The sequence below is a fragment of the Echeneis naucrates genome, chromosome 2, assembly GCF_900963305.1.
Source record: "Echeneis naucrates chromosome 2, fEcheNa1.1, whole genome shotgun sequence".
Lineage (NCBI taxonomy): Eukaryota > Metazoa > Chordata > Actinopteri > Carangiformes > Echeneidae > Echeneis > Echeneis naucrates.
Window position 1 is genome coordinate 1,241,087 of NC_042512.1, and position 16,337 is coordinate 1,257,423.

General features: G+C 40.9%; 1 long non-coding RNA gene and 5 other non-coding genes across 6 annotated transcripts; 3 read left to right on the forward strand and 3 right to left on the reverse strand.

Annotated features, from left to right (window-relative positions):
- Positions 1-239: 239 nt before the first annotated feature.
- trnak-uuu (transfer RNA lysine (anticodon UUU)) lies at positions 240-312 on the reverse strand. Its single transcript has one exon. It is a non-coding gene; the product is annotated as a tRNA-Lys (tRNA).
- Positions 313-6,074: 5,762 nt separating this feature from the next.
- Positions 6,075-6,148, forward strand: trnat-agu (transfer RNA threonine (anticodon AGU)). Its single transcript has one exon. It is a non-coding gene; the product is annotated as a tRNA-Thr (tRNA).
- Positions 6,149-7,065: 917 nt separating this feature from the next.
- Positions 7,066-7,139, reverse strand: trnai-aau (transfer RNA isoleucine (anticodon AAU)). Its single transcript has one exon. It is a non-coding gene; the product is annotated as a tRNA-Ile (tRNA).
- Positions 7,140-8,978: 1,839 nt separating this feature from the next.
- trnan-guu (transfer RNA asparagine (anticodon GUU)) lies at positions 8,979-9,052 on the forward strand. The gene has a single exon. It is a non-coding gene; the product is annotated as a tRNA-Asn (tRNA).
- A 1,079-nt stretch (positions 9,053-10,131) lies between these two features.
- trnam-cau (transfer RNA methionine (anticodon CAU)) lies at positions 10,132-10,203 on the reverse strand. Its single transcript has one exon. It is a non-coding gene; the product is annotated as a tRNA-Met (tRNA).
- Positions 10,204-15,353: 5,150 nt separating this feature from the next.
- Positions 15,354-16,119, forward strand: LOC115053956 (uncharacterized). The gene is made up of 3 exons (XR_003841561.1): positions 15,354-15,404; positions 15,773-15,946; positions 16,075-16,119. It is a non-coding gene; the product is annotated as an uncharacterized LOC115053956 (long non-coding RNA).
- The last annotated feature ends 218 nt before the right edge of the window (positions 16,120-16,337 follow it).

The window sequence follows — 16,337 nt, forward strand, 5'->3', positions numbered from 1 at the left end:
TAATGACATCAAAGAGATCAAAGACTCCTCCCACTTTTTAGTCATGACCTCCACCATAGAGTACACACTGTTAATGAAGCTCAAAACACAAACGTAGTCATGCCAGATACCTTTGAGTTCTGCCGACAGAAGCAACAACAGAACTGGAACTACTTTTCACTGCTATGCCGATGATCCCCTCCTGTTTGTGCCTAACAGCTGTGACTATAATGTGAACCACTGAAGGGAAGAAGATGCATCACCTGAACAGGGACTTGAACCCTGGACCCTCAGATTAAAAGTCTGATGCTCTACCGACTGAGCTACTCAGGCTTCTGATGCTCGCATAATTCAAATGAAATTCGATTAATCATTCCAACTTGGCTAATTGGACAATCAGCCATTTCCCAGCCAGGGTCTGATACTGCAGGTCATCAAGACTGTTAAAGGAACTGAGATTCTAGTCCCAACCACTAACTTGTGATTATTAACAAGTCAGTGCTCAGGTTAAGGCAACATTTGTGACGTTCAGATGTTCTTAATCCCCATGTCCCGACCATTGATAAAACTTGCTGATTTGAAATCACCAACACTACCCCAACTAATAGCACTTACTGCTCTCACAGCACAAGTCTGTGCTTCAGTTCGGGAAATGTTGATTCATGAATTGACTGATCTCACAAAGAGAGAGAAGACCTTATGCACAAGAATCCATCAGTGTCTCTGATTGGAGTGATCCGGGTTAGATCTGAAGAAAACATGGCTCCAAGAATTAATGTTGTTTTTGTAAATTAACACTGAATGTGGAAAAAGAGAGCAAAGAGAATAGAAGTCACATTCAGCAATTTTTTACCGTACATATGATCTGAGGAAGTGACTTTTCCTCAGATCAAACTGTTGAAGGAGAACGAGCAGCTTCTTCCTCACTGACTCACTCAACTTCTGTCTCCTGGGTTTGGATTTGAGCCTCTTTCTCAGGAGCACACACAGAAAAAATAAGATTTTCTATTCCAACATTATACGTGATGTCCTCGTGTATGAATGAATGTTTCACTGATGCTGATTTTTCAAAACAACATCAACAACTAATAACTCCACAACGAGACTGTGTGACGTCACTGGAGATCAAAGGCATTTCCTGTCTTTCATTGATCTCTCATGTGACACAGATGCATACGTCACACTCTCTCACGTTCGCTTCAAATGGATGAGCGCATGCGCACAAAGACACACAGAAATGTCCCTGGACTGATCACTGTAACTTTGTGTTATTGTTGTAAATGAAGTCAGAGTGTATTGAAGTCTATGGGGTTTCATATGGCGGTTTCACAAAAGTCACACACCACATAATGTTCCTCGTTCTTGCTCTTAGTTAGTATAGTGGACAGTATCTCCACTTCTCACGTGGAAGACTGGGGCTCGATTCCCCGACGGGGAGAGCAAGTGCATTTTTAGCTCATTTTAGTTCAATAGCTCATTAACCAGAGTGATAGAAATGAACTCTCTCTGGATCTGACTAATCATATTCGTCGCGCTCGCTGCCAGCAGTTTTGTTTTGAAAACCAACTGGATTCTCTTGCATTTTGAAAGCCCGACTTCCTGCCTGTCTCATCGGCGAGAAAATAAAAGATACAGTCAAATAAAGAAAAAATGAAAAACAAGTCCCTCATTTTTTTGAGGGAGTTCCTGTTTTCTGTTGAAGTGAAGTGAAAGAGCATCCCCGTGACCTTACTGTGACCTGTGGATCTCATTTCTGCCAGCCAGAGTCTGCTACACGTGAAAATAACGTACCTTTATGAATGGTAGAATCTGAAAACTTTCACAGGATACATAGAAAATATTATCAGCAAAAGTCACAAATATTTTTAGAATTTTATTGCAAAGAATATCACAATACGTAGAAAATATGTTGTAAGACCGACGGCATAGGTCTCACATTGAGTGATGATTTAGAAAATATTCATTTTACACCAAAATATAAAAAAAGAAAACTTTTTCTGGTATATATGTCACTGACCCAAACACAAATGAGCGAGGACAAAAAAAACCAAAACAAAGCAAAGCAAAAAAAAAAAAACAAAGACCAATCAAGTTACAGTTTACGTTTGGTCAACCAGCAAAGATCCTGTCTTTTTCTTGACAGTTGTCACAACCAAACGGTTTCCCTTCTGTATGGACCTCCATGTGTAATTTAAGGCTTTTCTTTCATCATCTTTTCCCAAAAACATCACAGCTGAAGTGTTTCTCTTCTGTATGGACCTTCATATGTGGTTTAATGCGTTTCTTTAGTTTAAATCTTTTCCCACAAACATCACAGCCGAAGGGTTTCTCTTCTGTATGGACCCTCATATGTGGTTTAATGCTTTTCTTTAGTTTAAATGTTTTCCCACAAACATCACAGCTGAAGGGTTTCTCCTCTGTATGGACCTTCATGTGTATTTTAAGTATTCCCTTTTCTTTAAATGTTTTCCCACAAACATCACAGCTGAAGGGTTTCTCTTCTGTATGGACCTTCATGTGTGGTTTAATGTTTTTCTTTAGTTTAAATGTTTTCCCACAAACATCACAGCTGAAGGGTTTCTCTTCTGTATGGACCTTCATGTGTATTGTAAGTATTCCCTTTAGTTTAAAATTTTTCCCACAAACATCACAGCTGAAGGGTCTCTCTTCTGCGTGGACTGCCATGTGTGATTTCAGGTTTCGCCTTAGTTTAAATGTTTTCCCACAAACATCACAGCTGAAGGGTCTCTCTTCTGTGTGGACTACCATGTGTTTTTTAAGGTTTTCCATTAGTTTAAATGTTTTCCCACAAACATCACAGCTGAATGGTCTCTCTTCTGTGTGGACTACCATGTGTTTTTTAAGGTTTCCCACGAAATTAACCGTTTTCCCACAAACATCACAGCTGAAAGATTTCTCCTCTGTATGGACCGTCATGTGTTTTTTAAGGCCTGCCTTTAGTTCAAAAATTTTCCCACAAACATCACAGCTGAATGGTTTCTCTCCTGTATGGACCCTCATGTGCATGTTAAAGATTCCCTTTCGGTTAAATCTTTTCCCACAAACATCACAGCTGAAGGGTTTCTCTCCTGTGTGGACTACCATGTGTGATTTAAGATCATATTTTCGCTTAAATCTTTTGCCACAAAATGAGCAGCCAAACGGTCTCTCTTCTGCGTGAACTTGCATGTGAAAATTAAGATTGCCCTTCCACAAAAAACTTTTCCCGCAAACATCACAACGGTGATGTTTCTCCCCTGTGTGGGTCTTCATATGAGTCTTAAGAAAAAACGTTTTTTTTCCCACGCTCAGGGCAGCTGATGGGTTTCTCATTGTTGTCACGTGTAACATTTACATCATCTTCATCTATTTTCACATCTGACTGGGCCACTCTGGTTTCATGATAATCATCTTCACTGATTTCAGTATCAGAGGAGTCTGAGACCTCTTCCTCTGGATCTGGATCTGGTTGTAGAGGACTCTGTGGATCACAGCTCCTGGCCGGTTCATTCATCTCTTCATCCTCACTCTTCACCTGAAACGGCCTCACAGGGTTCCTGGTCTCCTCCAGTCCTGGTACCTGGTCCTCCTCCTGTTCCTGTTTAAGGACTGGACTCTCTGAATCCTCCGGATCCGGACTGGAGGTGAACTCAGTAGGAACCTCTTTTTTCACCATCAGCTGCTGAACATCTGGAGGAAACGATTCAATAATGAATCCTCTTTATTAGCTACAATATGAACACAGTTATTCCTCCAGCTGCTTCATTCTACATCTGCCAAATACAGTCCTCAGCCTTTCTCACTCATAAAAACAACCGACCCGTTTTGTGGATCAGGACTCGGGGCTGCAGCAGCTCCAGCTGGCTCCTCTGCCGGTCGATCTCCTGCCTGAAGCCCGAAGCCTCCTCCTCATATCCGGCTACCATTCTGTCCACGGCTGCTAAGATCTCCCGGGAGGCGGCGGCGAGTCTGTCGGTGACAAAACCCCGCAGGACTTCTGCTGTGGACATTTTACCTTGTTCACCTTTCAGCTGAGGGACAAAAGACCATCAGTCCTGTTTGTGTGCAGCAAATATACGGATATTATCAGTATGAGACACTTTATCAAAACATTTCCTATATTATTTTTTTAAACATTGATTCAATGTGGTCCTTAACCTGCAATACGCCCTTTAAGGTAACATTTGTGACTTTCTAACTACTTTCTTAACCCTCCACCCTCCATATCATTGATAAAACTTGCTGACTTGTGATTGACCTCTGAAATCACCAACATTACCCCAACTAATAGCACTTACTGCTCTCAGAACAGAAATATGCGCTTCAGTTGGGGAAACGTTGGTGACAAATGCATTAATTCAGCTGATCTGACGAAATGTATTAATTTTTGTCCAAATTCCATCCAGGACAACCCCAAAGAGAAGCACTTGTACAACAGGAAGTCTTCCGTCTTTTTATTTGAAATGATCATTGTTGCATTCTAAGAAGAAGTTGTTGTCTTTGTCAGTCAGCACTGCTCCAACAAGTAGCACTTACTGAATTCAACAGTCAAGTCAGTGCTCAAGTTAAGGTAACATTTGTGACTTTCAGACTACTTTCTCAACCCCCAATTGATAAAATTATAAAACTTGTTGTCCTGGTGATTGAATAAAAGACAGAATTGCATTCCTCATTTTTTTTGTCCAATTTCCATCCAGGACAACCCCAAAGAGAAGCACTTATGCACAAAGACTTCATGAGTGTCTCTGATTGGAGTGATCTGAGTTAGATCTGAAGAAAACTTGGCTCCAAGACTTATTGTTGTTTTTGTCAATTAACACTGAAAGTGGAAAAAGACAGCAATTGAATTGACTAAGTCCCATTAAGCTTTCATTTTTACCTCACTTAGGATCTTCTCCTCAAGAGTCTTTGCATTAACTTCCCAGTCGTGTCCAATGGACTCCCTTTCAGGCTTTTACCTGAATTTATCTTATACCTGAATGAAACCACTCCCACAGCTGCCTGCCTACTTTGTTTGGGCGGTTTCAATGGTCTTGGTAATGGTTTGTAATGAAGAACACATTTAGTCCATCAGGAACAGACAACGATCCTCTTAAATTCATGAGGACCGTTAGCATATGGTGAGAGGACTGTTAACTGCAGTGATTAGGGATTAGGGTTGTGTTGTTGTAGCTGATCTGAAGAAATCTATTTAAAATTGCAAATCATCATCATTTTTTACTGAATTTCTGAGCAGGACAATCCCAAAGAGAAGGATTTATGCAGAAAGGAATAACTGTAGCATATCTGAGTTAGAGCCTCAGATATGGCTTGCTGTTGTTTTTGTCAGTCAACAAGTAGCTGAGCTGTGTAGTTGTGTTGTGCTACACACCAAACATGTCCAGAAAAGACAGACTGTTCTGTGTATTTCCCTGAAGAGTTGCCAGACTGTGTTCACACCATGATTCCTGCCATCACAGTTCACCTTTTGTGTCTTACTTTTGTTGTCCTTTTCAAAATTTTATTTGATGGCACAAAGGGACCCGAGGCACTAATAAAAAAAGGAGGGGGGCCTGAAAGTGTGACTTGGTTCCCATCGTTCATATTAAAGAGCCGTTCAAGAGACTCTCTGTGATCAGCTTAGGGTTAGCTGTCATGTTTCTAAAAGCATGTCTGAGGAAACAAAGCGTCAACAAGTGTTCAAGGCTTTTGATGGTGTAGTGGTGGTCAGTCATCATTGGTGGTTCATCTGTAGAATTCTCACTGGCAATATAACACTAAGGGCTCGTCCGCGATTTGAGCCAAGGACCGTTCACACCCGAAGCAAGAATCATACCCCTAGTCCAACGAGCCATTAGCTGCAATGACATAAAGCACGCAGGCTTTAGTGTTTTAAGTCCTAACTCCTTTATTATGAAACAGTCAAAGTTTCAGAGACCAGAATGCCCTTTAGTGCAGGGGCATTACAGGGCCTGTACATCTGAACAGGAAAAGGTCAGATCCTGATATAATCTTGTGAATCCACAAGTATGCCTTTCTTTGTTTGTGTACAAACATACGTTGGTAATACGTTGAGGGTATTTTAAGATCCAAAATACATCCTGTCTTATCAGTGTGGTGCTGTGGCTTAGTTGGTCAAAGCGCCTGTCTAGTAAACAGGAGATCCTGGGTTCAAATCCCAGCAGTGCCTCATTGATCAAGTCTAAGGTTGTTAAACTAAATTAACTGTCACAGTCTTCATGTCTCTCTTTGGAGCATCCTCAAGTTTTGTGGAAGAAGTGAAACCAAACCAGATACTATCCAACAAAAACAGCTGAGTAGAGTGCTGTGGATTTGAGCCGGTAACAGGCTGAATGATCTCAATGCAGATAAAGGTTGTGTATGTTGGCTGGTTAAAGCAGCCTGTGTTTAAATCCCAGCAGTTCCTTGTTGCTAAAGTCAGATGTTGTAGAAAAAAACTACTTTTGGGTTTTCATCAGCTGTAGGTTACAACATGATAAGCACATGATAAGCACTTCCTGTGCAAAAGGCCACTCAAGGCAGAGCAGTCTAGACCTGCTCTATATGTACTTGACGTAACTTCATGATAATGTTTTGACGTGAGTTTAAAAAAAGAGGCCAAAACATTAGGAGTTTGCCTTTAAGTGGACTTCAATGGCTGCTGTTTTGTTATCACATGTACACTTGTGTTCACTTTGGTAATTTGGTAGGATGACTACACAGGATAAATTGCTCCAAGCTGAGTGGATAGTTGAGAGATCAGGGTGTTGCGCAAGATAAGTACTTCCTGTGCTTCATTATCAACACTGAAGATGGCGGGGATTGAACGCAGGGCCTCATACATGCAAAGCATGCACTCTACCACTGAGCTACATCCCCTGCATGGTGCACAATGCCCGCTGGAAACTAATCACTAAACTGTTACAAAGGAAATGATCAATATGCAGTCTTTGCTCTGATCATTGTAACTTTGTGTTATTGTTGTATCTGATAAGTTAAGCTGCACTTCTAATGACCACCAGGGGGCAGTTCCACTGGTTGGAAAAAGACTTCAGGCTGCATTGAAGTACACGGAGAGAACAACACCAAGTTCTGAGAGGCTGCATGTGGCCAGTATGGGGATTGAACCCATGACCTTGGCGTTATTAGCACCACGCTCTAACCAGCTGAGCTAACCGGCCTCCCACATCTAGCTCTTCCACAAAACGTCAGGATGTTCCAAAGGGAGACATGAAGACTCTGCAGTTACCTGATTGGTCAGAGACTTTTAATGGAACTCCTGCTGGTGCAGGACAACTATTCACTGCTTTTTTTCCAAAGCTTAGCTTGCATGCCAGCCCAGGGGAATTAGCTCAAATAGTAGAGCGCTCGCTTAGCATGTGAGAGGTTGTGGGGCTCATCTGCATAGCAGTGAAAATTAGTTCCAGTTTTGTTGTTGCTTCTTTTCTTTTCTTTTTCTTTTTTCTTTTCTTCTTACTTATTTTGGCCTTCTCTTGTTGCTGTAACCACGGATACAGTACATCCAGATAACCTTTGAATTAACCTTAAACAGGTTTCAAGGACATTTAGCGATAGTTCAAGATGGATCTAAAGTCTGACGTTTAGGATTATTCAGCCAAGAACAGCAGGCTGCAACATGGACAGACCAAAGTGAGGTGAATGTGCACTTTACGGTGGAGGTCATGAGAAAAATTGGGAGGAGTCTTTGATGTCATGGTGGCATGACAGAATCTTTTTTTTTTTTTTTTGCACCAGAGGTGCTTCAACAAGATACCAACTTTCTTCCAAAAGCTCAACCAGCTGCTCCAGGAACTCACAACCTCGGCATCACTCTGCAGGTTACTGTCATATAAGTACCGCGCGCTAACCGATTGCGCCACTGGAGCCTGTGATGCGTCCGTCCTGACACGTTCTGTGAAACAAACTCTTCCACCAGAAATGGCTCAGTTGGGAGAACGTTGGACTGAAAATCTGAAGGTCCCTGTAAACAGCCCTTTTTATGTGGACATGCACAGAGCCTGCTGAGGAAAGCCTGGGTGGACAAACCAAGTTGATAACCGCCATCGTGATACTCGTTATCTCTGGTTGGAGCTTTCGACTTTGTCGAGCCAGCTCACCCAAACAAAGCCCGGCGCTGTTGAGCTTCCTTCATCAGATACCCCTCTGCTCTCATCGTAAAAATCTAAGTTTTAGACAAGATAAGGACTTCCTGTGTTCCATGCTGGAGATTGAACCCGGGGCCACATACATGCAAAGCATGCGCTCTTCCACTGAGCTACATCCCCTGCATGGTGTGATAGCTTTAGCAGTTTTTTTTCCCAGACTATAGGAAGAAGAGGAGACAGCGATCCAGAAGAAACGATAGCGACACACTTTTAGTTCCACTTTCGGGGGAGAACTGCAACACTGCAACAGTGTTTCTGCAAAAAAGGCAAGAGAAGAAGCCTGACAAAAAATTTCAGATCATGGAAATTGACATAGAACAAACTAGCTCACCTTCAAAAATTAGTCTTTGTTTTTCTCTCACAGGTGGGAGGATGCATCTCTGCCTCCCCTGCCGTGAGACTTCTCCTCAGCACAGCATGAGCCACAAAACTACCATTGCTCTAGTTGCCAAGATACTGCAACTAACAACCAGACAGTAAACCTCACACAGCTCCATGGTGTAACAGTTAAGGTTATTCTCAATCCCTCTCACACTAAATCAGATGGCAGAGATTCCACTGAGAGCTGAACTCAGATCAGTGGATTCAAAGTACACAGTCCACAGAAAGTCTGACTTCCTGCCTCCCTCATGTAAAGACAGAACAGTCAGTGAGTGTCCCTCACCTGTCTCTGTAACACAATTATCAATGTGTTTGGCAACACCAGAGGAAGGTTAGTCTTTTCTCTACATTATTCACAGTAATGGAACTTTCTTGTCTGCATCCATCCAAAGGGAAGGTTCAGGATCACAAAGGAAGCAACATTTAGGATAATTATAGCTGGAACAGCAGGCTGTAACAGGAACTCGTCATCATGTCTCTGTGGCGCAATCGGTCAGCGCGTTCGGCTGTTAACCGAAAGGTTGGTGGTTCGAGCCCACCCAGGGACGGTCTTTGTTTAATTCACTGGTATTATAGTTCACACATGGAAGACCAGAGGATTTTTAAGTTGATGCTCAGTTATCTCCATCTAGTGGACAGATGGTAGACGTTGATTCCTGAAAAGAGGAAGTGACTTTTCCTCAGATCAAACTGTTGAAGGAGAACGAGCAGCTTCTTCTCTTCACATGTTTCCTCACTGACTCAAATAGATGGAGAATGTCATTTATCAGTTTCTCCAATAATGTGTACAGTTGTCACTGTGCTCAGTGACTCAGTGATGCTGTTGGATGCTTATAGGGCCGCTGTTCTTAAAGTGGGGGCTCCACCCCACTGGTGGGGAACAGAGACATGACAGGTGGGGCGTGACAAACTGGAGGAAATGTTCCTTTTCATTCTGATCTTTGTTGAAGCCTTTCTTTATGAACAACAAAGCTCATACATTGAAAACAGCCACACACAAACAAAGTAATCATTAACAGCCTGCATGGAGTCTAAATGAAAAGAACATCAGATGGAGACTTTTCATTTGAAAATTTAAAGACGGGCGTATTTTTCCGTATTTTTCCAGCATACAATGGAAAACGCCATAGACCGGCTAACGGGATTAGCATCAGTACCGCGATCATTTTAAAGCGTCAGTGAACTTATTCCATCTCAAACATGGCAGTAATACTTCGGGGAGAGCCGATACCAAAGTAACATGGGACAAATATAACACTCCTAATCGGATAAATGTAGACGCCACACTTCCACGAAGTAATATAAAAAATTGTTTTTGAGACCGAGAAGTAGATTTGTCTGAGCTGTGAACCTTTAGATTTAAACATTGTGATTATCATTTCCTGTGTCATATCTGTAATAAAAAAAAAAAAAAAAAAATGTAAGCAATTCCAGTTCACAATTTGATTGTGTTACTTTCCGGGCGGAAAGACACACTTTAAGAATGGCGGCCAGAAAAGCATTTAACAGAATCACAGTGAAAATTGTACACGTTAATGGAGAAAGTAACTTTCTGCATGTTTTTCTGATAAACAATGCTGATGAAGTTAAACTCATGTGTCATGATAAGACATCCAGCGTGTCAGAATAGCAGAGGATGGTTTCGATCCATCGACCTCTGGGTTATGGGCCCAGCACGCTTCCGCTGCGCCACTCTGCTCATAGCTAGGTGTGCTTGCAGTCTCTTCTGGATCTGTGGGTTATATATAATTAAAAGAAAAGAAAACTCTTCTTTAATACGTTTGTCCTTTTCTGTTTGATCCCCAACAGTGCTCATCAGTTTAATATATAGAAAACCTAAAGTAGGATTTGATTCCATAACAGCAGGACAAAGTGTGTCATTAATCTTCTGGATTCTACAGACTGAGTTCATGTTCTGATAGATTTATTTTACAGCTGTAGTAACAATAAATCTCCAGCAGGTGGAAGTATTGCTGCTCAGATGTCATGTACACTGTGGGACACACAATACTCACAGAGGACTTTATTGTGCTGCAGTGAGATGTATAAAAAGCTCCAGTTCTACAGTCAGAAGATGTCCAGTCTGAAGGTGGATGAGTTCTGACTGCAGAAGAAAGTTTCAGAGCGTCTTCCAATGGCTGATTATTGATCTGTGATCAGGTTATGAGCTATAAACACTGATCATCTTCAGGTTGGTACAACAATCAATCAAATATGCTGCTTTCTGGGTCTTAACATTAATAATAAGAACAAGTGATTACAAAATATGTTGTTTGTGACATTCACATTAGAATTCCAAACAATATGTAAACTCCATGTCTGAATAGAGGTGGATGTGTGAACGTGTGTTAGAATCAGAGAGAATTTACACTCATTCAACTCAAATCCAGGAACACCCCAAACTGACTATTAGTCCTGTCTGAGAGTTTGTGTCAAGTTTCAGTCCAAAAGTAGAGAACAGGACCGTTGACTTGCTGTAAAATGTCTCCTGTTGATTCACGGTCACACAGCTGATCAGCTGACCGAGTCGACTTCCGGTCCTCTGAAGTGCAGAGAAATGAACTGATCTGTAGATACCGAGGAGACAGAACTTCACAACTCTGACAGAGAAGCTGCTGTTGTGTCTTTAAACTGGAAAAGCGATGTAACACATGTTATGTGATTCTTTATACTTGTTTATTTTTGGAAGTCATGTAAACCAGAGAGTGATCAAAGAACTGAGGTTCTACTAACTCCTCATTATTAACTAAAGCTGTGCCCCGTGTGAGGCTCCAACTCACGACCTTCAGATTATGAGACTGACGCGCTGCCTACTGCGCCAACAAGGCCTGAACGACCGAACGAGCCCAGACCTGTCGGCAGCACCCCGCACAACACGGGCTGAACCAGCCACACACCGGGCAGGCCGGTACATGATGCACACTGTGTTCTCATATGAAGCACCGGCGTTTTAGAAATGTTCAATTTCCTCCTTTTTTTTTTTTTTCAGGGAGAACATACAAGCAGCATCTGCAAATGCAAATCTCACACAGAGCAATGTAGAACACTGTTTCTGATCTGCGTCTTTGCTTTCTTCTGTTCACACAGTACCTTGGAATATGAAAGACCATATTTTATATATTAATGTATATATTATAGAGTACAGAGTACAGCTGTGGACTGAAACAGGCTGAATGATAAAGGTTGTGTATGTCAGCTGCTTCCTTGTTGCTAAAGTCACGTGTCCCCCGGCCCCTCCCCCCTGTGTTCTGTCCCAGTGGGCGTGTCCCCTCTCCTAATGAGGCACACCTGTCCTGCATTTCCCGACAATCAGCCCTCCTCGGACTTCTCTTCAGTGCCGAGTGTCCTGCTTCTTCTTATTGGTCCTGCTGCTCTTGTTAACTGTTTTTGTTTATGTTTTATTTCTTATTGTTATCGTCGTGTCTTTTCTCTGCCTCCGTTCATGTTCTCCGGTGTCTCTAAGTCAGTCTGTCTCATGGTTCCCGTTTTGTTCAGTCTCGCCTTTTGTTTTCTCTCTCTGTTGTTACTTTGTTAGTTTTTCAGAAAGTCCAGCTCAGTCTGTGTTTCCTCTTTTTGTTGGACTTTTGTATCCCTACCGGACTATTTCTGTTGGACTCGGTTTTACCGGATCTGTTTCTCCATCTCCACCTCGCTGACTAACAGTACAACAACAAACCAAAAACAGGTTGGAGCGGTTTTAATGTTTCATACTTTGGACTCTGAAGTTATGAGGATGTGACTTTTCCTCAGCTCAAACAGACACCAGGACTGATGAGGGAGAACAAGCAGCTTCTTCTCTTCACATGAAGCTGGAAAGTGTCAGGAAAGTCTCCCTGAAGTGAGTTCAGCAGGTGAGAATCTGTAAATGTGTGAACAGGATCACTGTGATCACATTGTGTTGTTTCACTGTTTGACTGGACAGGAGAACTTTTCTGGATGCTGATTGGCTGCTTTCAGATGTGTAAAAATATTAGTTTCTCGTGGAGTTGAAGGACAATGATTTGAGGATAAGTTGTATTTTATGCCCATTAATGAATCAACAGAGCACTGATCTTGTGAGTTGACTTTTGATTTATTTTTTTTCTGCCTTTTTCCTCATACTTTACCACCACAGGTTGTGCCAACTTTTGACAGTTTAATGACAGAACTGGTCTGACAGCTCAGATATGACTGAAGCTGTCTTTGTCCTTCAAAGAACAACATCAATAATTATCACTAACAATAGCACAGACTTGTCTTACCAGAAAGTGTGATTTCTCAGAAACGAAGTATTGTAAAACAGATGTAGTATTTAATTTATTTCCAATTCATATCACCAAGATTTTTTTTTTTTTTTTTTTTTTTTTTGGGGGGGGTCAAGACAGATGTGCTGGATTAGAGAACAAATACAACTTTTGTGATAAATATAACACATTTGGGATTATACTTTGATACCAAATGTAGAGCTGCTGTCACAGATAAAGATGGTTTGCTTTGGTAGGTAGTTCTTCCATGTTAATGAGACATGAGAGAATCACATCAGGCAGATGCCCAACTGTAACTGCACTGGTTGTAAAATAATGCTGCGTTCCAGACAACTCGGAAATTTCACAGTTGAAATCTCCAAGTTTGGACCTCCAAAGCGTTCCACACAAGTTACAGCTTCTGCTTGAGCGCAAATAATTCTGGAATGTAAACAAGCCAACATGATGGACACTGTTAAAATTCGAAATCATTTCGAATACCAAAGGTGTCTGCAACTTGGTCATTTGAGTGACACGGAGGAGGGTAAACTGCGCGTAAATTAACAGAAGCTTGTATTTATGTTATTTTGAAACACAGTGATTGACAATACAAAATGAATGAAACATTGTATGCCTGATTCTTCCATGCTGAGTGTGGGTTTTTTTTTTTTTTTTTTAAATGTTAGCTATCGCAAGCTTGCGCTCGCTACTTTTGGTCTGCACCATTTTGGACATACAAGAGATTGTAGTACTTTTACATTGTTCTAAAGTATGTGTGTCTCACACAGTACCACCGCATCCCTGGAACTGCCATATTGTTTCAGAAACGATCTGACTTCACAAGTCAGAAGTCGAAGTACATGGGTGGGAAGTTACAAGTTCGACTGCTGTTCCAGTGCACTTTCAAGAGTTAGTTGGGGGAGAACACGAGTTACAGGCTGCCTGGAGTGCAGTAGAAGTTTGATTGTATTGAAATCTATGGAAAATAGCAGTACATGTAATTAGCAACAGCTACCCATCTGGTAGCTTCCAGACTTCATGGTTCTGACAGGTGTCAACAATGGAGAACAACAATCTGGATTATTGACACTGAAGCTAAATACACTCCAGCTAACTAAGGTCAGATAGCTGATAGTGGATCTTTTATGTTCAGGGTCAGCTTGATATTTCATTACCAGTATAAACCATAAAACCCTGGTGCTCAGTCATTAGAAAATGGGGGGTTATTTATTTAGAGATATCATGTTGTATCAGAAAGTTGTTTAAAAGTCTTCTGTGCAGACAGTTTTTTTTTTTTTTCCCCTCCCCCCCGTCTTTTGTTTAAAGAATTCAGGAGTTTTAACTGGTAGAGTAACTGTACACCAAATAAAATACATGTGTGCTTCAGTAATTATATGAACCATGATGGGAATTAATTCATATATTTAGTTTAAATACTGCACTTACAGTTGAAGGTGTTTGTATGATATTTGAGCATTTCTATTTATTGGTACTGTATTTTTGAACACATATTTTACTCTTCTGCTGAACTACAGCTTAAGTCAAAAACAAATATTTGAATGTAAACATTTTGGGAACTTGTCAAAAAGAAATATTAAGGCTTGTTACTCGTGACTTTGCAATTGCGATGGCTTAAAACAGAAGTTAACACAATTTCCTTTTTGTGTTTCCTCTGGGTCAGACAGTAAAGTGAAGGCGGCCCCTGAGTATTAATACCAACCTTATCTGTTTATTAATTTTGTTCTTGTTCTAATATAAAGTAAGATTCACCGAGTAAAGTCAAGAATTTAAATTTTAAATCACCAGACTTAAACCAGTTTTATTTTTGGAAAGATGATCAACAAATTAATCTTAACTTATTAACCTTGAACTGGTATGCAGTGTTTCTGTTGAGGTATGACAGAACAAACATGTCTGATTCTTTGGATGAACATCTCTAAGAGAATTTAACTCTTACTGTTAATGGTCTACTCAGTATTTCCAGATACAGTGAAGCCATTGAAGGTTTAGAGCAGCACTCGTTGATTTTATTGTTGGATTATTTGAAGCAAAACAGAAATATTCACGTTATCACGTAGTCTGATCAATAAGGTACCATGAATTAAATCGCAGCTCCATCAACACATCCTACAGTCAGATACCACTATCTAGTGGACAGAGAGAAGAAGCACCATCAGATCTTAGATACATTTCTCTGAAATTTCCTGATTATTGACAGATCAGACTGATTAGTTAGTTGTGGAGGCACAGTATTTAAATAATGTTTCAAACAAAGAAACAAATGTTTAAGGTGCATCCTAAACATCAGATGGGAGAACCACCTACCCTGATCTCTGGTTTCCATGTAACTGATGTTTGATTAGGCTTGTAATGATTTCAGTTGAATGTTGGGATGAACAGTCAACACTCTTGAATGCTGTTTCTGGATTTTCTCTCTGGTTTCAGTCAGATTCTGTAATAGTTTGTTGTTGGGAGTTAAAGGCTGAAGTTAATGACGTATTAGTGACAGTAATGCTGATTGTGTCCTGTGATATCAATCCTGTTGTAATGAAGCTTTTTGTTGTTTGTGTGAAGGTGGAGGCTCAGCTATGAATCAGTGTGAGGACAGAGAGGAGGGAGCCCCTCCCTCTAAAACCACTCTGTGTGGGGAACATGAGAGTCAGACCAAAGCTCAGAGGTGAGATGAGGATCTCTAACTGTCCATCTGTCAGAGCTCAGCACTCAGATCACTGCTCCATCATTATTCACTCTCACTGTCACTTACATTTTTTACTGCTGAACCTTTACTGCTTCAGTTTTTTCTTTTTTTCCCACAGGGGGCTCAACCAGAATATGAAAATATAATACTAATAATAATAATAAATCATCATCTTTATTGGCGTAACTTTCAGAAACATTCAAACTGTCAAAGTGACAAGTAAACTTAATTTAAGAATTTAAACAATAAAATATTCTGTGATTCTTAGCTATATAAAGAAAAAACATTCTGAAGTTTATTCTCAGTTTGTTTTTGTTTGATTATTTTACTGTCAGCTCTATTTCTAGTTCCAGCAACCAGAAGTCAAGACCAGATTCTCCTGAACTGAGCTGTGTGTCCATGAAGAGCGATTGGTCTATAGATCGTCCTATTATGTTTAAGGATGGACAACAGTCTGCTGTGTCCAGCTGTGTGTCCAAGAAGAGTGATCAGTCTATGGATGATTTTATCAAAGAAAAAAGGTAAAAGCTGATCATTTGTTGTTGTTGTTGTTTGACTCATTAAAGGTATCAAAGCTTGTCTATCAGTTTCTCTGGTGTTCATAGAAAACTCCTGGAACAAACTGTGTGTTTGTGTCTTTTCTCCTCAGAGTTCAGTCTGACAAACATCATCACACAGACCTGGACTCCATATTTATGGTGTGTAAATGTTCATCCAGTGACTACAACAGACACCAACAAAGACTTGAGTTTGAAGCTGCACTCTTTAGACCAGTAGAGCTTTACTCTGTGACAGACAGGAGTTGAATTGGGATTGAACAGGTTTGGGGTGGGAGAGAGTGGGAGAGGACTGGGAGTTGTAGTTCACCACAGAGCAATAATCCATCAGCCTCAACAGATATGTTCTGTATGA